At 39.6% G+C, this 23283-nt stretch overlaps 1 pseudogene across 1 annotated transcript in view; it reads left to right on the forward strand.

Annotated features, from left to right (window-relative positions):
• Positions 1 to 21541, forward strand: part of LOC149207962 (heptahelical transmembrane protein ADIPOR3-like) — a 127312-nt pseudogene extending 105771 nt beyond the window's left edge. Inside the window, exon 3 of the transcript XR_016252712.1 lies at positions 20666 to 21541. The product of XR_016252712.1 is annotated as a heptahelical transmembrane protein ADIPOR3-like (transcript). The remainder of the gene's footprint in view (positions 1 to 20665) is intronic.
• The last annotated feature ends 1742 nt before the right edge of the window (positions 21542 to 23283 follow it).

The raw sequence follows: 23283 nt of genomic DNA on the forward strand, positions 1-23283 counted from the left end.
CCTGCATTACCAGTCATTCTTTTGATCATTGAAGATGTCTTAGGAATGATTGTTATCTTCATCAAGAGATGTGTCTATGCCATTCAGACACTCCTTCGCATAACGGCCAAACTTATTTCAACAAGGCATCCGCCTTTCCTTCCACCCTTAGATCCGAACTTCCCAATGAAGTGATCTTAAGATGGACCATCAGAATCTTCCGCTGCGCCATTCTGATAACATTCTCTGCTTTGACTTCACCCTAGGTGAATTATGAGGAACCCATTGATCCTTCTGTCTTGTCCCAACTGTCTTCGGTGATTGCTCTTTCACTCTTGCTTGGGCATTGTCTTCACCTCAGCTCTGATACCATGTTAAGATTAGGTATGTTCTATGCTAGAGCAATTTATTTAAATTTTCACAGTTAGCAATCACATCAGCATTATGATAAACTGCAGATAGAACATAAATATAAAACGCAGAAGACAAGCCAAGGCAAGAGGACACAAGATATGGCGCGAGCCAGGGACAAACCCCACAATGTGTGGGGAAACCCTTTGATCAAATCTTCTTTTATCTTCAAAGTTCAGCAGAGAAAGAGAGAGATAATACAAATACATAAAACTGAGATTTTATGACAGCAGTGGAAGGCACTTCATTATGACAGTCTTCAATCATGCTGAAGCATATCCTGATGCAGCATTCCTCAAATTGCTAGCTGCTCCAACAATTCTGGTTGCAGCCCCAAACTCCCTTGACTGTGATGAATGGCTGATCTGAACAATCTCCAAACAGTCCTAAGACAGCATCCCCAAGGTAACCATTGCTATGGTGCTATGGCCTGTGGCCTAGCACATTGCAACACGGAAGAGAATGTCTTCAAAACATCACCAATGCAGCAACCAACGCAACAACACTTGCAATCATCCTAACTGTGTATAAATACTGATTTATGGAGCAAACTGTGATACTGCTCCCACTCATTGCATCGAGATTGTGATGGTCAATGAGATTAGGACTGTGGCTTTACTTTCACCAATATTGTAACCAGGAAGGAGCACAGATACATATAAATATATATATACTGAGACTATTAGCAGAGCTGTTGTGATATCACTGATATACATATCAAGATTGCAAGGAGGCAGATCCATATACTGTGAGACTAACTGTGCCAAGACGGTAAGACTCCATTCACAGAAATGCTGAGATTGACATCACAAGAATTGTGACTATGCCGAGAATGAATCTAGCCCAGAATGCATATTAATACAGCGTCCTCATCCGAAGTCTTTTCTGCTCCATCCATCCAAGATCTATCTTGACTGCACCTTTAATTTACAGGTATGCTGAGAATGATACTAGCACAGAATTCCTTGCGTCCTCTTGTCATGCGTTCCTTAGATCTGAGATCATACGTATTGCCATGAGACTAGCTCGGGTTATGACTGAGGCTTCTTCCACTAAGTCACTGCTGCGATTAGATGACTGCGTGGAAAGTGTCTTCCTGACAGCGTATCTATATGGCTGCGTATTGAGTGTTTCAGGACTGCGTTTAGATGACAGCGTATCTCCATGCTAATATATGGCTGCGTATGAAGTGTTTCCATGATTACAGTGTGTCTCCCATTACAGCGCATGACTAGGGCCTGCGTATAAGTCGTAAAGTGTTTCCATGATTACAACGTGTCTCCCATTACAGCGCATGACTAGGGCCTGCGTATAAGACTTTTAGACAGCATATAAATTTAGCTGCGTTAATTTGCCAGCGTATATGATGATATATATATGCCATGACCTGCGTATATATATTTTGCCACTGCCTGCAAATATATATATATCTTGCTGCGTTATATATTGCTGCATTGTATGCCTGCGTGTGTGTATATATATGAGTCTTCATGAAACTGCGTGACTGGAGTTTCTATGCCCTGATCTATGCCGCCTGATCCATATACAATACAGGATGCTGAGAGTATCAACAATTTGCTGCGTCCTTCATGAAGCCATGACTGCACCTAAAACTATGGTGCAGTGAATACCCTACTGCGGATTTGACTGTAGCTACCCTTGATGACTGCGGCTCCCTTTATATTGCTGCGACTATCCTTTATGATTTGAACAGCGTATTAGTACCTGCGTTTAGGGCTGCATAGGGCTGTAGTTCATCACAGCGTATAGAGTATAGTAAGATCTCCCTTATTCTTCTTGCTGCGTATAGACTTCTTCATGACCGATGCTTCTGCGTTTTAGATCAGGGCATCATTTGTATATAGGCCAGTGTATTCTCTTGTTCTCTCCTTCTCCAAAAACCCAAGACGTGGAGAGGAGAGCACCTCAAGAATACATGTGTAAAATGACTTCAAGTCCTCATCAATTTATACTAAAACGTGGATGATGAATAGACACGTCGGTTGGGCTTCTAGAGCCTACATAAGAGCTGGTCGGCTTGACTATAATTACATAAACAAAATAAATTCATATCTCCATAAATACTTATCGGAATCGGATGATCTTTGGATCAATCCTACACCTCTCAACGAGAGGGATCCAATAAAAATATCAGCTGCCATAAATAAGCCGACCCACATGGAGTTTGGCCCTAGTTGCCAATTTAACAACATGGCTGATGCAAGTGGCGGAGGCACATGGCATATCATCATCTACTGGTGGCTGGTAGGGGTTGTTGGCTGCCCGGCTGACCGGTCGGCTCTCAAATGTAGCAAAAAAATTTCATCCTATGGGGTTATTCGTTTTGGTTGGTAATGGGGTTATTCGTTTTGGATTGAAATTCGTCCTTTGTGGCTTATGTGGGATAGGGGCCTTGACTTCATTCAATATTGGGGCTTGGTGAAAGCTATAGATTATAAAAAAGGTATGAACAATGTGGGTAGGTATGGTCATCCCGCCTAAGGCAACAAGGGAGGTGTTTGTGATCTAGGGCTTCAACTTTAAGGTGGTGTTCACCCTTGAAAATGAAAATTATTTAAGATTTTGTGCTATCATGTTCAAGTTGTGTGAATGAAAATAGATGTAGAAGTTTCAATAGGGATGGGAGACAAAATTTGAAAATTTGAATCATAGGAGAATATTAAAGCAAGAAAGCAAACAATTCTCTATTGATATTTAATTGTAGTGGTAAAGTAATGTTGAACCAGTTGAAATGAACAACTAGTAGTAAATGGATAGGAGTTGTGCTAATGTGGTATGTTTATGGAAGTGGAAGAGTCTCGGTGAAAACCTTTGTGCTGAAGTTGCTTTTTCCCGCTTCAACTTCCATTGGCACAATTTTTGTATTTTTCAAATTCTTGGCTTGGTGTTGTGTGTCACATCCTTGGAGACTTTTTCAAAGATGCATCAAGTCTTTTTTAATATTATTGCAATTCCCCAAATTTGCATTGCCCACGAGAGCATGTTAATGTCACAACTTCTTAAACCTTCAAATCTTGTGATGTTGTATTGTAAGAATCTATGAATTTGTCATGATGAGTTTCCCCTTTTCTTGATTTTATGTGTTGCATCTCATAGAATTTTGATAGCAAGCAATACCTTTCCTTTTTCTCATCTTCGCATGTTCTACAATTTTGTGGCAATGAAATATGTTGCATCGTGGTGACTTTTGATGCAACAATGGCCTTTCCTTTTTGCAGTTTTGCATGTTTTATAATTTTGCGGGATTGCGATATGTTGCATATTATTTCTTTGTCACGTCTTCAAGGTTTTGTATCCTTGCATGATGTCATGCAAATCCAAGTTTGAATTTGCCACAATGTTTGAAACTTTGCAATAATGTGATGTATCACATCTTCTATACTTAAGGGAATTGTTGATGATGTAATGTTTTATAGCTTTTGGAATTTTGCAAACAAGAAAACCTTGAAGAGCACTGAAACATTTTAAGGCTTGCAGTTCAATGATTACGAGGAATGGTAAAGAAATTCAAGTTTGAGAGGTTCATTCAAAAATCATTGAGGTTATGTATTGGGTTTTTATTAGACCTCAAACTATCCTCTTGGGGACTTCATTAAAAGTTAGTAGCACATAAATTCCTTCAAGTTGAAATATGAACAAGTTTGGATTCTCAAAATTCAAATAAAATAATAGGAGTGGCCTTATTACCCACCACCAAAATGGGTAACCCCATAGGAGAATTTTTTTTCTCCTACATTTGATAGCCAACAACCACTGCCAGCCACAATTAGATGATGATATGCCATTTTCCTTCGCCGCGTGTATTAGCCATGTGCTTCTCAGCCATCTGGCGTTAGCACTTGGATGAAGGTGGGTTGCCATTAAAAGGTACTTTGATCATTTTGCAATCGAGTGCTTATACTTGTTTGTTCTTGGGCATTTAGTATGGATTATGGGGTGATTAGGAAGAGTGAAAGACCTTGACCATATTCTTGTTCTCTCACCTTACCAGGGTTGTTAATCTTTGACCTTAGTCCAATGCGAACCCCCTTAAGGCCCTTTTGCGTTATAGGAGGGGCACTATCGGGGAAGCCATGATTGAGATAGCGTGTTCCATCTTCCCTATGTCACACTTAGCTCTTTCCATTCCACATTGCAAGCCCATATTTCACCTCCATTCTTCAAGTATAACTTGTCATTGGTTCCTGGGGATTTAGCACTCACATTCACATACCGTGAGTAGGGTCCAGAAACTTGACCTTGGGAGGTTGATGCAGCTAAACGAAAAGGAAAAAGCATATCATAGCCACAAGAAAATAAAGAAAGAAAAATCAAGATGCAAAATATGGTCGGGGCAATAAGAATTAGCACATGGGCAAAAGCTTATCATGAGTTCTACCTACCTCATATGGCCATCACCCGGTTCTTGAGCACATGATGCTCCATTACATTAAAAGGAACCATCACATTTCCCAACCCTGACGAGTAATAAGTTGGCTGATCTTAAAAGAGTAATAAAACTGCTACATCATATAAAACAAGCTCTAACCCTTGAGATATGAGCGGTAATACAAGGAAAAATCAAGAAGTAGTAAAAGACACACAAGAGGAGTGGAAAAACCAAGGGAGAGTTGGTAACTCATGCATCCATGGATGCTCCCTCCACACATCTATACACTTAGGATGTGCACACCCCCATCAGCTGGTCCATTTGGCCATGGCACTTGGCCATGAAGTCTTATCCCCCTCCATTACCACATTATTATTCACTAACACCTATCAATTAAAGGGTGGGCCAGGGAACTGTTTCTTCCCCATAGGGGCTGGAAGCACCTAATAGGGTTGACTTTTAACCACCCCTACCTAGGGAAAAAACACCTTTGCGAGATCATGGCCCTGATTTTGGAAAGGGATCCTTGTTTGAAGTATTAAATTTCCCTTAACATTCAAGTCTGGTTCACTTAGACGCATTAATGACCTTGGTCCCTGATGATTGGTTGCCTTCACTAGAATCTATGTTGTTCTTGTTAGGTGGTTCTGTAGCCTAGGCCTTGGGCATCCACTCCACAGGTACATAGGGCCTTTAGAAGAGTGCATTGGCACCTCCCAGAGCACCTCCAACACCCAATGCATTAGTTGAATTTGACCCAGTTTTGAGGATTCTTGATGCAACCTTAGCCGCACATATCCACAATATGCATACAAATGCATGTCATATTCATGTCCCAGGAATTTCAATCATATACTTAGGAAAAACTCTCTTAAATCAAGGTTTAATGTTCCTTCACTAACTCTATGCGGAAATGTTTGATTTAATTATCCAAAGTCTAAACTCTAATAAACCTTTGAGCGGAAACTATACAACCCTTCAATATCTTTGGTTAACTCTTATTACCCGCGCTTATCAACCACACCATGGTCTTTAGACTTTGGTTAAACTTAACCCAACCCATAATATATTTATTTCGCTTTATTTCTATTATAACTCTTGTATAATAGAAATTATACATAAACCATTTAACCCTTCATTACTTTACCATTTTGCCGATTCACACGACTTTGCACATTTACCAATGCTCAACTTGCTCTTCAAATTTGCATCATTGATTTCTTCCTTCAGATCCAACGGCTATCGTGTTGTCCACTCATCAACTAGCCTGGACGATCTCTACCGTTGATTTGCGCCATCCAATCCAACGGCTGTCACGTCACCCGCTCAACTTTTGTGCGGCCAAATCTCCACCATAGATCAATCCTGCTTGATCCAACGGATATCGCGCAATCTTGCGCTCCAACTAGCACGACCGATAAAATTTCGGAAGCATGCGAGAAAAGTTGTTTTGCTGTGCTACATGGCGCCTCCACGTTTTATCGCATAGAATTTTGAAATACCACTTATAGCCTTTAGGTCGCGTGAGATACCACTTCTGCCTTTGGAAAACTGCCCACGTGCTCAAATCAAAACCTTTAAGGAAGACGCTTAACCAAAGGTTTAGCGCTTAATCTCAGTATTAACCCTTAATGCTAACACGGAGTTTATTCTCCGCCATTCCTCTTCCGTCATTGTTATTCGTTAATCTGGCCGATTCGACGATTTCTGTGCTTTGCTGTTTGATACTTTCTACGTTGTTGATCTTCCGTTTGACTCCTTCCTGAGCTTAATTATAGTCCATCATTGGAACTGTTTAACCTCCAATTTTCTATGTACGCTATCTCGGCGCTCTGTCCTTCTCGATTTCGTTTGCACACACATATCTTATGCAAAAGCAATTCGTTCATAAATAGTTACAATTTAATCACATATGTACTCTACACAAGTTTGAAATCGAATTTCTATATTCGTAAACAAGTATTTACACAGTTTCTTCTCTCAGGGCTGATTTTCAATATCAACGGCCTCTGTTTCCCTATCTGCCTGTAGGCTTACAATCAAACTCTTCTAATTCCTAACTCTCTAACTAACTAACTCTCTCTATGCCTTTTAGGCTTACATTTATACAAAAGGTTCTGTAACCCATTTCGGTTCAGATCCTTAATCTGCTCATCAAGTCCTAAAATCTTTCAATGATCCCTTGGGGATCTCAACAACTCAACTAAATCCTAAGGATTCTCTTTAATCCCCAAAATCATGAAACCAATTCCTAATCTAAGATTTACAATATTTCAAAATCTCTCAATCCTCACTAATCACTCATCATCACTCATGTTCTCCTACATTTGAGAACATTTACAATATTCCTCACAATATCTAATTAATTCCTATTCTTAATATCTCTCATAAACTTACTTAAAAACCTTAATAATTACATTAATTTAATACTCAGGAAACCAACTTCCTTAAAACACAAGACCCCCTATGTCTACTAAAATACAATGATATTTCTGAGCCGAATGCTCCTGCATCAGACTCCCAAGGTTGAAAACATTCATGATCTCCAGATCATGTGTTCTCATATGTTGATAGAAAAACCTCCAGGGTCCCAAACCTTAGTTTGTAACTGCCCAAATGCCTTGCACCTTTGCTGCTGCTGTATATCTGTTGTCTTCTAGTTCATCTTCCTCTCTTCAATCAGTTTCAAATTCTGATTGATCACTCCTCCTGCTACCTCAACCTGGACTGTTTCATCATCAACTGCCATAATTCTTCAATCTCCATCTCCAGCACATCCTTGGGCTGGTACATACTCTGCCATTGCATCTCACTGCACGTTGTCCATTCATATTTAAACTGCTGATTACTTTCTTCAGCTTTTTCTACTTCAACTTCTGCTATTACTCTTGAGATTGCTCCAGATACTGCTGTAGATATTGCTTCCACCCAAACTTCCTGAATATCCTTGAAGATATCTCCCTCTGCAACATCTAATTTCTGCTCCTTGTTTGCAAATTTACTTTCCAATGATTTAATGTTTTCGTTCCATGGGCTAAGTACTATCATGGAATCTTCCTTTTCCTCCTTCATTTGACTGTTCTCCTGTGCCAAATATTTTTTTGTCTTTGCAGCAGTATCTTCATCACAACCTGCAATAATACACCAATTATCAGAATTAAAAATATAAGGCCTCATTGCCTTTTCCTTCTCTGGAAACATCTCAATTTGATGTTCTGAGTTTTCCTCTAACTCCTTTGTCAGCACATCAGTATGTTGATTTAAATTCTCAAAAGAATTCACGAGACTGTCAGCTAGTCTCTCTTCCACACCATCTGCTTCAATGATGTCTTCCTGCTCTTGTCCACTGTAGTGAACTTCTTCATTCTCATTCAGCTCTGATTTTACAACCTGAACACTTACTCTTTGGTTTTCTAGCCTTTTCTCTAAAAGACTTATCTCATGCCATAAATTTGCCATCTCACTTGGGATTTCTCCTAAAAGCTCCATACAATCCTCACTATCTTCTTCTTTGTCACAAGTATAATTTCTTGGTGACACTACTTCTTCATTCTCGATCAGAATAAAATTCTGATCCTCCATCTTTGTGATAGTTTTAGATGTCTGTCCATCACTCTTCCTTTGGCCATTTAAGAAAATCAATTTCTCTTTGTCCTTACCAATAACAAATTCCTTATCATAAGACATAACTGTCTCATCTCTACTGAAGATATTTCCTTCACTAAGCAAGGAATTTATGAACTCCTTCTGCTGTAATAACTCAACTTGATCTTCATTTGAAAGACAGTCATCATCATACTTTGCTTGGCAACTTTCAACTTCACTCAAGACAGTTCCATAGGATGGTTTGTCTTCTGCAATACCTGCATTCACACACAACTTTTTCAGTTTTAAAACCACAAGACCTCATGATCTCACTTGATGATTCAATCATCAAGTCCTCCTGCTGTTCCAAGTCCTCTACATGACTTAGAAATTTTTCGATGATCTTCTCTTCAATCTCCTCAAGTCCTTCACTTGGTTGCTTGATATCCTTCCCTACTTCTTCTTGCTTTTGGCCATCATCATGAGTCAAACTTCCTCTGCTTTCAGTCCTTGCAATATGCTGAAAAGTAAAACTTTTCCCCAATTGTGTACGGGCATTTACATGAGACCTATCTATCTCATCTTCTTTCAGAACAGAATTGAGATTCTGCCTGTCTTCTTCCTCCTTTACGACAATATCAGAAAATTGTCTTTTTTCACATGTTTCACCTGCAAACATACACAAATTATCAGATTTAAAATCATGTGACCTTTTGGTCTCACTTGAAGTTTCAGTCTTCAAGTCTTCCTCCAAATACTCATTTATTCTGAGTAATTCTTCCTTCAGTCGAGCATTCATCATTTGCTCTTTCCTCTTCTGTAGTTTATGCCACCTTATCTTTCTTCTCATAAGAAAACCACACCTCTGGTCTTTCTCATTCCTCTGTAACAGTTCCATCAATACTTCAAGATGGACTATTATCTCAGCCTTCTCCCTCTCATATTCTTCATCATTCATCTGTCTCCATATGCCATTTGCTTTGGCATCTTCTTTCTTCACTTTGTGGCTTTTCTTTGAACCTCTACAATGACTATCAGTAGTCATCTTCTTCTCCATCTCTATGAGTTCTTCACCCACTCACTATGAGTTGCACAAGTCTCCGCAACAGCAAGTCTTCCTTGCTGCATGATACCTCACTAAGCTTTTCTCCTTTGAGCTCAGTCTTTTGGCATCTCTCTAGTTCTCTCCTCTGGAACCATATGAGCACTCCATGCTCTAGACTTCAACTCATCTGCACTTTTGAAAACATAATTGTCCTCTAGTATTTCAAATACAAATGAAATACTAGGTTCTGGCCACTCTCTCTCAGAAACCCTTACCGGCTTCCTTCATCACTACTCTTCAGGCTGTGATCTTCTCGCTGAGATGCTTCACTAATTACTGTTACATGCATATCAATGATATTTAAAACAAAGATCATTCCAAGCTTTCAAAAGCTTTGCTGCTGCCAAATTTCTATGGTCACTTTAAAATGCTTCTACTCAGCTTCCTTCTGAGAACACTCTTGTCCTCTCTGTCCAACCTTCAGTCGGATTCTTCAGGTTCACTGCCACTTTTTTTTCCAATCTTTCATTCACTTTGTTCTTTAGAACACATACAACTTTCCTTGTCTGTCTGCTTCTATCAATCTTTACTCTGTCTTAAACCTGCAAAACTCAAACCAGAGTTAAATAAAACAATACCTGTATGATTTCACAAGCAGTCTCCATCCACTCTTCACATTCGAGTGAATCTCCATTTTCCTCAAGAAAACAAACATTGTTGTGCTTTCTTTATGCTTCTGCAATCTCTTCTTAAGAGTATCACTTACTCTCATCTTATGTCATGCCTTCTACTTATCAGATTCAAATAACCTGATCTCCTCTTTCTTTCGCAATCACACTTGCATTCTGCACAATTTTGCTTTAATTAAAAAGAGCTTTACCATGCTCTGATACCGAATGATGCAGCTTTAGCTGCACATATCCACAGTATGCATACAAATGCATGTCATATTCATGTCCCAGGAATTTCAATCATATACTTAGGAAAAACTCTCTTAAATCAAGGTTTAATGTTCCTTCACTAACTCTATGCGGAAACGTTTGATTTAATTATCCAAAGTCTAAACTCTAATAAACCTTTGAGCGGAAACTATACAACCCTTCAATATCTTTGGTTAACTCTTATTACCCGCACTTATCAACCACACCATGGTCTTTAGACTTTGGTTAAACTTAACTTAACCCATAATATATTTATTCTGCTTTATTTCTATTATAACTCTTGTATAATAGAAATTATACATAAACCATTTAACCCTTCATTACTTTACCATTCTGCCGATTCACACAACTTTGCACATTTACCGATGCTCAACTTGCGCTTCAAATCTGCACTGTTGATTTCTTCCTTCAGATCCAACGGCTATCGCGTCGTCCGCTCATCAACTAACTTGGACGATCTCTACCGTTGATCTGCTCCATCCGATTCAACGGCTGTCGCGTCACCCGCTCAACTTTTGTGCGGCCAAATCTCCACCGTAGATCAATCCTGCTTGATCCAATGGATATCGCGCAATCTCGTGCTCCAACTAGCATGACCGATAAAATTTCGGAAGCACGTGAGAAAAGTTGTTTTGTTGTGCTACGTGGCGCCTCCATGTTTTATCGTGTAGAATTTTGAAATACCACTTACAGCCTTTAGGCCGCGCGAGATACCACTTCCGCCTTTGGAAAACTGCCCACGTGCTCAAATCAAAACCTTTAAGGAAGATGCTTAACCAAAGGTTTAGCGCTTAATCTTAGTATTAACCCTTAATGCTAACACGTAGTTTACTCTCTGCCATTCCTCTTCCGTCATTGTTATCCGTCGATCTGGCCGATCCGATGGTTTCCGTGCTTTGTTGTTTGATACTTTCTATGTCATTGATCTTCTGTTTGACTCCTTCCTGAGCTTAATTACAGTCCATCATTGGAACTGTTTAACCTCCAATTTTCTATGTACACTGTCTCAGTGCTCTGTCCTTCTTGATTTCGTTTGCACACACATATCTTATGCAAAAACACTTCGTTTATAAATAATTACAATTTAATCACATATGTACTCTACACAGGTTTGAAATCGAATTTCTATATTCGTAAACAAGTATTTACACAGTTTCTTCTCTCAGGCCTGATTTCCAATATCAGTGGCCTCTGTTTCCCTATCTGCCCGTAGGCTTACAATCAAACTCCTCTAATTCCTAACTCTCTAATTAACTAACTAACTAACTCTCTCTATGCCTTTTAGGCTTACATTTATACAAAAGGTTCTGTAACCCATTTCGGTTCAGATCCTTAATCTGCTCATCAAGTCCTAAAATCTTTCAATGATCCCTTGGGGATCTCAACAACTCAACTAAATCCTAAGGATTCTCTTTAATCCCCAAAATCATGAAACCAATTCCTAATCTAAGATTTACAATATTTCAAAATCTCTCAATCCTCACTAATCACTCATCATCACTCATGTTCTCCTACATTCAAGAACATTTACAATAGTCCTCACAATATCTAATTAATTCCTATTCTTAATATCTCTCATAAACTTACTTAAAAACCTTAATAATTACATTAATTTACTACTCAGGAAACCAACTTCCTTAAAACACAAGACCCCATGTCTACTAAAATACAATGATATTTTTGAGCCGAATGCTCCTGCATCAATTCTTTGGGATGACACTACTGAACCTAGCATGCCCCAGGTTGGCCTTGACACAACTTGATGGGCGATAGCTGATTTAGAGCCCAGATGAGGATGGTCTCACTCTGAGAAATTGGGGAGGGCTTGTTGCACCAAAGGAAGCCCTAACGCCGTAGAAGAGGAGGCCTCATTTAGCAGTTGGAGACCACTCTGTGGCACCCCAGTTGGATGTTGGGAACCCACGGGAGGTAATAAGGTGAATTTGAGGGCCAACCCTCAAACCTTGGACTTCACGGGCATCTACACCTTATTGGACACCTCATCACCCTTGGACATCGAATTGGGAGCATTTACATTGGATGACATCAACATTATAAAAACTATAGCTCACAAGTATAGGAAAATTAGGGCATATTTTGATAAAGCTAATGGGTTGGCTTGTAACCCAAGTACATTTTAGCATCAAACTTGTTTTAGGGGCTTTATAGGCATAATTAGTAGTCATAATCCTCATATAAATAGAGGATAGACACACTTTATTTCATCATCATCATCACTTGTGATTGTTTTCGACCCTCTTAGAGAATTTTGGGCTTCTCGTCTCTTGTGGAGATGTGACTCTATGGTATACTTTGCTCTTTGGAGCTATTTCTTTGGTCTTGGAGATGTCACTTTGGAGCAATAAAGGCTTTTTCATGCATTCTGTCTTGTAAGTGTACCTTGGATTTGATAAATTTTTGCTTCTTGTGTCTAATGTATGGAATGGTTAATTATCTAGGGTTTCTATTGTGCTAGTTATTGTTCAAAATCATTTTATGGAATCTAGATGATAGTATTGCATGCACTACTCACTTATAGAATGTAAATGGCAATCCCATTGGTGAGTCTTTAAACTAGCTCTCCGAATTGATTTTTCTCCCACATAAAAGTGATAGCTAGGGTTTTGAAACCTAGGGTTTCATTATTCTCTTACTCCTTACCAAGATTTAGCAAATTTTTCACTCCCATAGACTTTATCACCCAAGGACTAGGCACTGGCCTTGGTCACTTTGTTGATCATCGACAAAAGTTCACATAAATCTCATTTTTCTCTCTCTAAATCTGATTTTCGTTTCCTCAAAGATAGGCCGCTAGCTAGGGCTAGTGCACAAATATCAACTAGGGTTGAAATCGTTGGCTTGTGGGAGGATTAAACATTGGAAGCAGAGTTGATCGCCTCAAAATCAACTCCTTTTAGTGGCTAATCCATCCATTCTAAGGTTAAAGTCTTTTGCCCTAGAAAAGCCCTAGTTCGTCCTAGACTTCAATTTGGGGCTTTTTGAAGGCTTCTTGTTCCCTAAATTGAAGGTATTCTTTGCTTGGAAGCCTTTTCTTTGTAGGAATTTACAGGGTAAGTTCCTCAGACAGAACACCAAAGGACACCGCTCACACACAGATCACAGATCAATACACCAGTATTTTGACGTGGTTAAAACCCTCAAAGAGGGAAACAGTCCACGGCCTCAGCCAACGTGGCCACTTCAGGCAATTTATTAATAAAAGAATGAAAATTTACATAAGCTTCTCTCATGAACAGTTAACCTACAAATGACCCTCCATGCTCTTTAAATAGAGATCATGGACCAATCGGGTGTTAAGCCACGGATCAAGTGTCGGTAATACTGAGGAGAGAATGAACCGTCGGATCACTACATATTGTGACCGTCAAATTGTAAGTTACAAAATGTACATAGTAAAGAAACACACTTTACCTAACTCTATACTAGACCAAGTTATACTTAACTATTTCCTATGTGTCGGAATATCCTAACATCCCCCCTTAAGAACAACTTGGGATAGGATTGAAGGATTTACAAATATGACACAATAGGAGAAGGAAGGAGGCACTAGAGCCTATCCCCCCTTAGTGACAACTTCCTGAACTCCAACCATAAATCGAAGTTTAGTGAACTTCGCCTCTGTGAGAGCCTTTGTAAAGATGTCTGCAACTTGATCATCTATTGAACAATATTGCACTTCAAGAACATGGTCGTGAATGAGCTTTCTGATGAAGTGCATGTGCAGTTCAATGTGTTTGCTGCGCTGATGTTGGACTGGATCTTTGCATAGCTGAATGGCACTTTGATTATCACACCAAAGTGTAGTCGGATGCTGCTGCTGAAAGCCAAACTCTGACAGGATCTGACGAAGCCACAAGGCTTCCTTACTAGCTTCTATGGCACCACGATACTCTGCTTCTGCTGAAGAAAGAGAAATGGCACCTTGTTTCTTGCAAGCCCATGTAATAGGTCCTGAACCAAGAGTGAACACATAACCTGTAGTAGACTTCCGATCATCAGGGTCACTAGCCCAATCAGAATCAGTGAAACCAACCAATAGAGGAGATGCTTCGGCACTGTAATGAATCCCAAACTGAACTGTACCTCGAACATAATGAAGTATTCTTTTAGCTGCTTTCCAATGACTTTCATGTGGGTTTTGCATAAACCGAGCAACAAGGCCAACAGCAAAGGAAAGGTCAGGACGAGTATGGGTTAGATACAAAAGTTTTCCTACAAGTTGACGGTATAAGGTAGCATCAACTTCAGGAGAAGTACAAGTGACTGAAAGTTTGACTCCAGACTGAAAGGGAGAAGGGGCTGGCTTACAGTCTTCCATGTGAAAATGGCGTAGAATATCACAAGCATACTTGGACTGGGAAAGGGAAATACCTTCCTTGGATTGCAAGACTTGAAGACCAAGAAAATAATGTAAGTGTCCTAAGTCTGTCATTTCAAACTTCCTTTTAAGGCTAGACTTCACATGGTTTATAAGGTTGGGATCACTACCAGTCAGGATAAGATCATCAACATAAAGAACAAGAATGATAAGAGAGTTGCCCACTTTCTTGGTGTAGACAGTATTGTCAGAATGACACCTAGAAAAGCCAGATTCTAAAAGAAAGCTATCCATTTTGGCATACCAAGCCCGAGGAGCTTGCTTGAGACCATAAAGGGATTTCTTAAGCCGACATACAAGGCTGGAGTCTGTTTGTATAAAGCCAATAGGTTGTTCCATATAGATTTCTTCATGCAAGTCCCCATGCAAGAAGGTAGATTTAACATCCATCTGATGGACTTCCCATTTGAAAGAAGCAGCAAGGGAAAGAACAAGGCGGATAGAGTTCATTTTGGCAACAGGGGAGAAGGTTTCAGTGTAGTCAATGCCTTCAACTTGGGAAAAACCCTTAGCAACAAGACGAGCTTTATGTTTATCAACTTTCCCATCTAGTCCATACTTGGTTCTGTAAACCCATTTGCATGTGACAAGTTTTCGTCCCTTTGGTAGAGGAACAAGATCCCATGTATCATTTGCCAATAATGAATGATATTCTTCATTCATAGCTGCTTCCCAATCTGGATGGCCTGAAGCTTCTGCGAAGGTGTCAGGATCATAATTCACTGAAGCTTGAGCCAGTAAAGAAGAGGCTCTATCAAACTGAGAACGTGTACGTCGCTGATCTGTAGGATCACCGGCAAGATCACCTGCTGCATCCCGAGTAGCACGGACCCATTTTGGAAGCTGAGGAGCTGAAGGAGGATCCTGAGAAGGTGGGGGAGGATTGTCATCCTCGCTTTCATCATCTGAAGAAGAAATATTTTCAAAAGTAGAGGAGATAGGAAGAGGTGGCACATCTCGATTACAAAAGTTGCAATGTCTATCAGTCTTCTTCCCTTTGTTTTTATTTGTCTTATCATTTTGTTGAAATGATTTTTCATTTTGAGGCAGAAATTGCTTAGGACCCTTGTTTGGTTTAGGACCATTCCTTTTAGGATACGACTTCTTAGGATTCTTTGAATTTGGTTGCTGCTGGGCGGCTAACGCTTTCTTAGAAGAGTTTCCAAGATGAAGAAGACCAAGGTGTAAGAGTTTTTCTTGTTCTCTTATTAAAGAATCACAAAAGGAATCAAAGGAAGGGGACTTGTAGGCTTGTCCTTGAGAAATGAAGGCTTCTCTTGTAGAATGGAAGGTGGAAACAAACACAGAATACGCTGGTCCCAACTTAGTAAGAATGGAGTAGATAAGGCTACTATCTTCTTTCTTAACCTTAACACCTTCCAAGAGAAGTCTAAGGGTCTTGAACTTGGACAAAAAATCTTCAATGCAAGAAAAATTATTGGGGTCCAATGTAAGGAATTCATTTTCAAGTTGATGGGCTTTAAGTTCATTTTTAATTCCAAAGACTTTAGTAATCTGTTTCATTGCTTCATCAGGAGTATCAAGTTTTGCAATATGGAATCTAAGATCTGGAGAAATAGACATCCCTATCAACCCACGTGCTTGGTCTTGCCTATTTTCCCATTTAGCTGCCTTGTCTTCATCTTTCGGTTTGGTCTCTTGGCCTGTGGCTATTCTGTAAAGACCTTTACTTCTAAGTAAATCCACAATGTAGGACCACCATTGGAAGTAGTTGGTGTTGTCAAGAATAACTTGACATGGACTTTCCATTTAAAAAAAAACTGAAGCTATAGATGCTGAAACTAAGTGTACCAATGGAAAGATCCCGAAAAATTAGGCTGTTTCAAAAAAAACGGTTCTGAAAATGGCTTTCGGATGAAGAAGTTATGGCTTTTTGAAGAAAATTTGATGAAGATGCCGACGAAGTGCGGGAATGTGCGGAAATGAAAAATCCGCCCCCACAAAAAGGAGACTTGAACTCAAGACCTCTACTCTCATAAATTAGCTTTGGACCAAGTGAGCTATATAAAAAGTTTGAGAGAGAGAGAGAGAGCGGGGGGGGGGGGGGGGGGGGGGGTTGAAGCTTTGGGTTGCGTGCTTGCTTTGAGAAAGCTTTTTTTCCCTACAAAACAAAAAACACAAAACCCAACACGGACATACAAAAAAAAACGAACCTTGCGGCTCGAAGTTAGCTTTAGCCGGAAACTAAATATTTTCCTCAATGTTTCTGATTTTCCGAGATCACACTAAGGCGCAACGGAAAAGAGCATACGCATGAGAAAAATCCTTTCTTTTTGTTTCTGATTTGCCCAAATCGCACAGAGTCGCAGGGCAAAGAGCATACGCAGAAATGAAAGGTTCAGATCCGGTAATAAAAAAAACTAAATAAACCGAAACCGAAATAAACAGAGAGAAAATAATTGTAAACTACAAATAAACACTGTATACCTCCATATCTTAAAAATGACGTAGCTAGGGCTACCGGAAACCTTTTCGCATGAAACGAAAGAGGTTCCTCACTGGAACAGATGCTCCCAACACAATAGAGCAGTCCTCTCGGCCCGAAAGTAGTCAGAAACAGTAGATCTAGGAAACGGCAGTCGGATGCAGTTCTACCGGCTTCAGATTTGGATCACCAACGGACGCGGCCCTCAAATAGCTCCGATACCATGTAGGAATTTACAGGGTAAGTTCCTCAGACAGAACACCAAAGGACACCGCTCACACACAGATCACAGATCAATACACCAGTATTTTGACGTGGTTAAAACCCTCAAAGAGGGAAACAGTCCACGGCCTGAGCCAACGCGGCCACTTCAGGCAATTTATTAATAAAAGAATGAAAATTTACATAAGCTTCTCTCATGAACAGTTAACCTACAAATGACCCTCCATGCTCTTTAAATAGAGATCATGGACCAATCGGGTGTTAAGCCACGGATCAAGTGTTGGTAATACCGAGGAGAGAATGAACCGTCGGATCACTACATATCGTGACCGTCAGATTGTAAGTTACAAAATGTACATAGTAAAGAAACACACTTTACCTAACTCTATACTAGACCAAGTTATACTTAACTATTTCCTATGTGTCGGAATATCCTAACATTCTTGGCCTTGTGATTCTAGGTGAGTTCTTTCGGCTTTGTATTTCTCAAGTCCTAAATCATGTTGTGCCCTAGCTAGGCATATTGGAGGATGCAAATTGCCGTATCATGCTTGCTAAGCCTTGTCCTTAGAAAGAGTTATCCTCCAAAAATCTATTTTGTCACCTTATCCCTTATACTTAGCATATCCTTCTAGGTGACCTACTAAGGGAAGCCTCCCTAGTGGTGAAAGTCCGCAAAAGAGCAGGACGTAGTGGTTGTGGTGACTGTGGGCTACACCTTATATTGTTGTCCCTGAGTCTAGTTTTTGCCTTGTGAGCTCCCCTCACAATACCTGTTAGATTTTGAGACAACAGGCCCCAACTTTTTGCTTGAATTACATGACAAAGGAAAAAAAGAAAGGGGAAGTGTTGCTTGCTCAACAGATGCATAAACCAAAGAACAATAATCTAATAACAACACAAGCGGGATGGACATAACAAGAAAGACCAAGTAAAGAGATTGATCAGAGCAGATTAGATTCTGGAACGTTTTCCAGGCTTGAAGAGACAAAGTCACAAACATAATCAAATGAATGGAGATTGCACAGAAATAATATTAATTTCTGTAAACTCCATATCATGCTGAAGTGTACTTCTTTAAATAGTATGTAATCACTTAGAATGGAATCTAAGCCTATATAGTATATATTTACTCTTTCTCCAAGTATTTGTGGCATTCCCCTGTCTTATCTTTGCAATCAACTTTCCAGTCTTGCATATATTTATGGATCCCAGCTGCATGTGTTCCATTCTTTTGTGAACTGCCGTCCCTCGTTAAAATTTCCACAAGTCTTTCTGCGAGAAGATGTTTTCTGTCACCATGGTTTCTTCTTCAGGGAATTTGCAAATGCTTTTCGTTAGCTGTGTACCATCTATTTGTCTCGCATAAGATGCTGTAAGCTAAGATCCCTTTAGAATAATCATTTTTCCTCATTGAGGTGTTGTCTTTCATACACCTTTGTGTTATTTTCTCATTTGCTGGATTGGACTTATCCTTGTCCTATTTTTTTTCTTCTGTTGTGGCTGTCATCTTGCCTTGTGGAATATCTTGGCAGAGAACTCATATAGCACTTTTTTTTTTAAGAGCAGCTTTCCAGCAGATTGTCTCTCACTTTTGGATCTGATATTGATCCAAGTTCTTTTCCGTTTGGAAATTCTAATTCCTCCCATTATTGTACTGTTGCATAAATATCAGTTGGTAGATTGCTTGCATATCCAGTGGCTGTATTTGCTTCTTCCAGTTGTATCTCATTTGGGGTTCTTTCCTTAACTGTCATATGCGAAGATTAGTAACTTGCTATTTTCTATTTTTTCCGACTACTATTTGTTGTCTAGTGTCCCCATACTTTAATCTGCAGAGAACCATGTTTAGTATGACTGTCAGCAAAAGCCTTTTACTTGTCTTAATCCCAGAATTTTATTTCTTAGAATCTGTTCTTAGGGCGTTTGAGCTTTGAGGCCTTCCTTGTTCTGCCTACTCCCATTAGCCACGTGACATCCTTCTCAAATTGTTGATAACCTTTATCCATAGGTACCTGTAGTATCTACTATCAACTCTATCTAGTTAATTTCTTCTATGCGGAAAAGTCATGTTTATGTAGCCCCTTGTATAAACGATTTATGCCTGGCATTTGTCCATTTATTTGTGCCCTTACATATATACAAATTCTTCAAACGGAAACAAGGGAAAAAAGTGTGTTGTTGGGAATAAGACACAACTAAAACTTGGTGGTAGGGAATACGATATACCAGAAAAGACTGACTGGGATACTATTGTTTTAAAATATGTTAAAAACCAATTTTGGATGGCCTTAGTCAAGCACTGGGCAGTTCACAGCTAGTCAGCCTGGGGCAGATATTTAAGATGTTACTTTCCTATCCACACTGCAGACTTCCCTGCAATCATTGCTTATTTGTGGTCATAGGGTTGCTCAGTCACTCCTCGGAGTACATTATCAGGCTTAGCATTAGTGCTCTTCAGAGTGTTTGTTGGAGATGCCGTTACCTCCACTGATACAGATGCTGGTTAGGTTCTTGTTCTTCTTGGCTCTATCAGCTTCTCTTGCTATATGGATGTTGCTGCTTATAGAGTTTCTATCTTTGCCACATTTTCTAGGGTTTACAATTTTAGGTTCACACACTTTTAGGTTTTGACTTTGTCTTTCTTTGTTTCATGTTTCCTGAAGATGTTCTACTTATAAGTCCCATTGTCCTATTTTGGGCATTTGTGGATATTAATTATTCATTTTGTTCTTTTCTGAAAAGATAGGATCAACTGTTGTTCAGATAAGAGAAAGCCTGCCGGTTGGATAGAAATGTCTTGGGAAAATGGGCACATTGGAGGTGACCTAGCCACTGACTGGAATCAGGGTCCAAGTTATCAAACTTACATAAAAATACAGTGAAGTACCGGAGTTGCAAACTTGCAGTGTACTCATTCAGGTTCAGTACCTCTTAGAGAATATATGGTTGAATGGGTGATTAGATAACCTTATTAGATCTAACTAAGTTGTTTGCTGCCGTGGAGTCACATTTCTGTCAAGCATGTTGTGATTGGCCTCTTGGCAGACAATCTAGTTGATTATGATATTTCAAATTTAGCATAATTTGTAATTTTGTCATGTATTAGTGTCTACATGTTTAATGCTTAATGATTTTTAACTCCAGTTGTATTTCATGTTTTAAGCTCCAGTTTAGTTAGGAAGGTGATGAATTCAACTGTGGTATTTTCCCCTCTAATTTTGTCTTTTATTTATTGTCGCTGCAGCAAACCATAAAGGACGATGTCACAAACATGGTATTTCCCCATTCACAGAGACCAATAACTCGGTGGCCTTTCTTAGTGTTCCTCGGAGCTGCAACATATTGCCTTTTTGCCAGTGCCACTTTCCACTTGCTCTCATGCCACTCGAAGCGACTTTACTACATTATGTTAAGACTTGATTATTCAGGAATTGTGGCCTTGATAGCTGCATCTTTTTATCCTCCTGTCTACTATTCGTTCATGTGCGCTCCTTTCTTTAGAAAAATATACTTGACTGCAATCACTTTGCTTGGGATTGCAACCATTCTCGTGTCTCTGTTGCCTGCTTTTCAGAGTCCTGAATTCAGAACATTGAGGGCCATATTATTTTCTGGGATGGGCGTTTAGGGTGTGGCTCCTGTTGTGCATAAGCTCATACTATATAAGGGTGAACCTGAAGCACTTCACACAACTGCTTATGAGATTGGCATGGGTTGTTTCTATGTTCTTGGAGCATTGGTGTATGCAACCAGGATCCCTGAGAGATGGAAGCCTGGAAAGTTTGATATCGCTGGGCACAGCCATCAGCTGTTCCATATTCTTGTAATTGCAGGAGCTTACACGCACTACCAAGCTGGTTTGTTGTATCTTAAATGGCGTGATTTGAAGGGATGTTAGAGCAACTCATTTGTTTGCTGAACACTGCCACCATATGGCATTTTATTCTATAGCTATACATGTTATTCCATAGATCTATGTGTGTATTCATTCTAATTCTTACCCTATGTTGAAGGTGGAGGCATGTTAAGTAATTGTTAATGATGTTTATAAGGGATGAGTTGTATTTTTAGACAATGGATTTATTAAGTATTTGATCGAGGTTATTTTGTATTTGGCTAATAGTATTATTACTAATTGCAACCCGCATTGTGTGAATCTAGTCCTGAATGAATAGCATTCCCTCTTTTTTCAATCAATGTAGAGATGAAATAATGAGTTATTTACTTGTTTATTTGAGGCCATAATTTGTACTTGCGATTAGGATTACAATACCTTAATAAACATATGGCCGTTGCAGGTCCACTTCCAAAGTATTAATGTTGAAATATGTAACTACTACTTGTTTTATCTGTGATATTTAAGTTGTTATGATTATTGTTCATTATTGGGTAGAGTTATTTTGTTTTCAAGTCTTTAGGAGATTGTTAGATCTAATTGGATTTGAGAGATTCTCTCCGACTGGTTAGCTCCTAATTTGGTCTATCTTGAGACAACATTGTGTCTATCTTGAGACAACATTCATATGTTTATATATATGTAACATTATTGATATTAATATAGTGCTCAAAGCTTTTGTGTGAAAAAGTATTTCTACTCCCCCATTTCGTCACATGGTATCAAAGTGGGACTGGGCTTGACTCCCTTTGGGGAGGGCCTAGGGAAATGTAAGCTTGTGAGAGTAATTTGCTATGGGAGTAGATTAACTTAAGTGTAGTAGAGTAGATAGTTATTTGTTGAGAGTAGATTGATGCTATGCTATGACTCGTTTGTAGCTATGTCCTTGATTTGTTTGTGGGAATAAATTGTTTGTCCATCAACTCTTTAGAGAGATGAGTTGTTGGTGTGACAGGAGCTTCCTACACACGGTGACTATAGCAGATATAAGCTGCATTTTAGAGAAGAATTGCTGCCTAGAAGGAGCCATGTGAGGAGCCATTTTTGTGATGGAGGTCTAGTTAACCATCATTTTAGAGAGAGTTGCCACAAGTTCATAGGAGTCACGGCCTTGAGGAGAGAAATATGCCGAGTTTGCAGATCATTAATGAGATGCAAGGAGAGTGGGATATATTTGCATATGTCTAGGAGGTTGATGCTATAGTCTAGATAGTCATTGATTGTTTTTGTTTCAGTCAGAGGGAGCTCCAATTCCAGTGTTGTGTTGGCGACGGAGGGGTGAGTGTAGAACACTAGCAGGAGAATCTTGTGAAGCCAATCTAGGTCCAAGTGGTCGTGGGTGATTTCTGTGGCCTGTTTCAAGCCTTCCATGTGAGCTAACAAGTTTGATTCAATTTTTCTAGTGCCAGATTCAATGAATTCAAGGATGAATTTGAATTCTAGCTCGAAATGAGTGGGTACGGGATGGAATTGAAGGTAGTATTGATCAACAACAGAAAACATGAACCCAATTGCATCATGGTCGTAGGGGGCTGATTTGCTTTCAACCTCGATGAGCGTAATCAAGAAGATTGAGAATGTGGGTGCTACGCAAATGATGGCGGGGATTCGAACTCAGGACCGTAACCTCTCAGGTGCAAATAAAAATCAAATGACAATTGGGAAACTTGGTTTTCTGGGCTTTGTATTGGAGTTGATGTATAGATATATGTGAAAAACAAAGAACTCACAATTGATGGGCAAAACACCAGGGAAAGAAGTTAGAGCTTTTGCGATTCGAACATGTGACATGGCGAGCTTTGAGAGCAGTTGGAAGAATGGCAATACGATTTTGTTGATTGAAATCGAGTTGTTTCAGCGAGTGGCAGAACTTTGTGGCCAATTGGGCGTAGCTACGGATTTAGAGGTGACCACTAAATTGGAACGGATACGTGGCCATGGATTGTTGCTAGGTAGCTCGGTTAGCG

This window comes from Pinus tabuliformis, chromosome 1_2 (assembly GCF_031772625.1).
Source record: "Pinus tabuliformis cultivar Carrire ecotype Pingquan chromosome 1_2, CPIR1, whole genome shotgun sequence".
Taxonomy (NCBI): Eukaryota; Viridiplantae; Streptophyta; class Pinopsida; order Pinales; family Pinaceae; genus Pinus; species Pinus tabuliformis.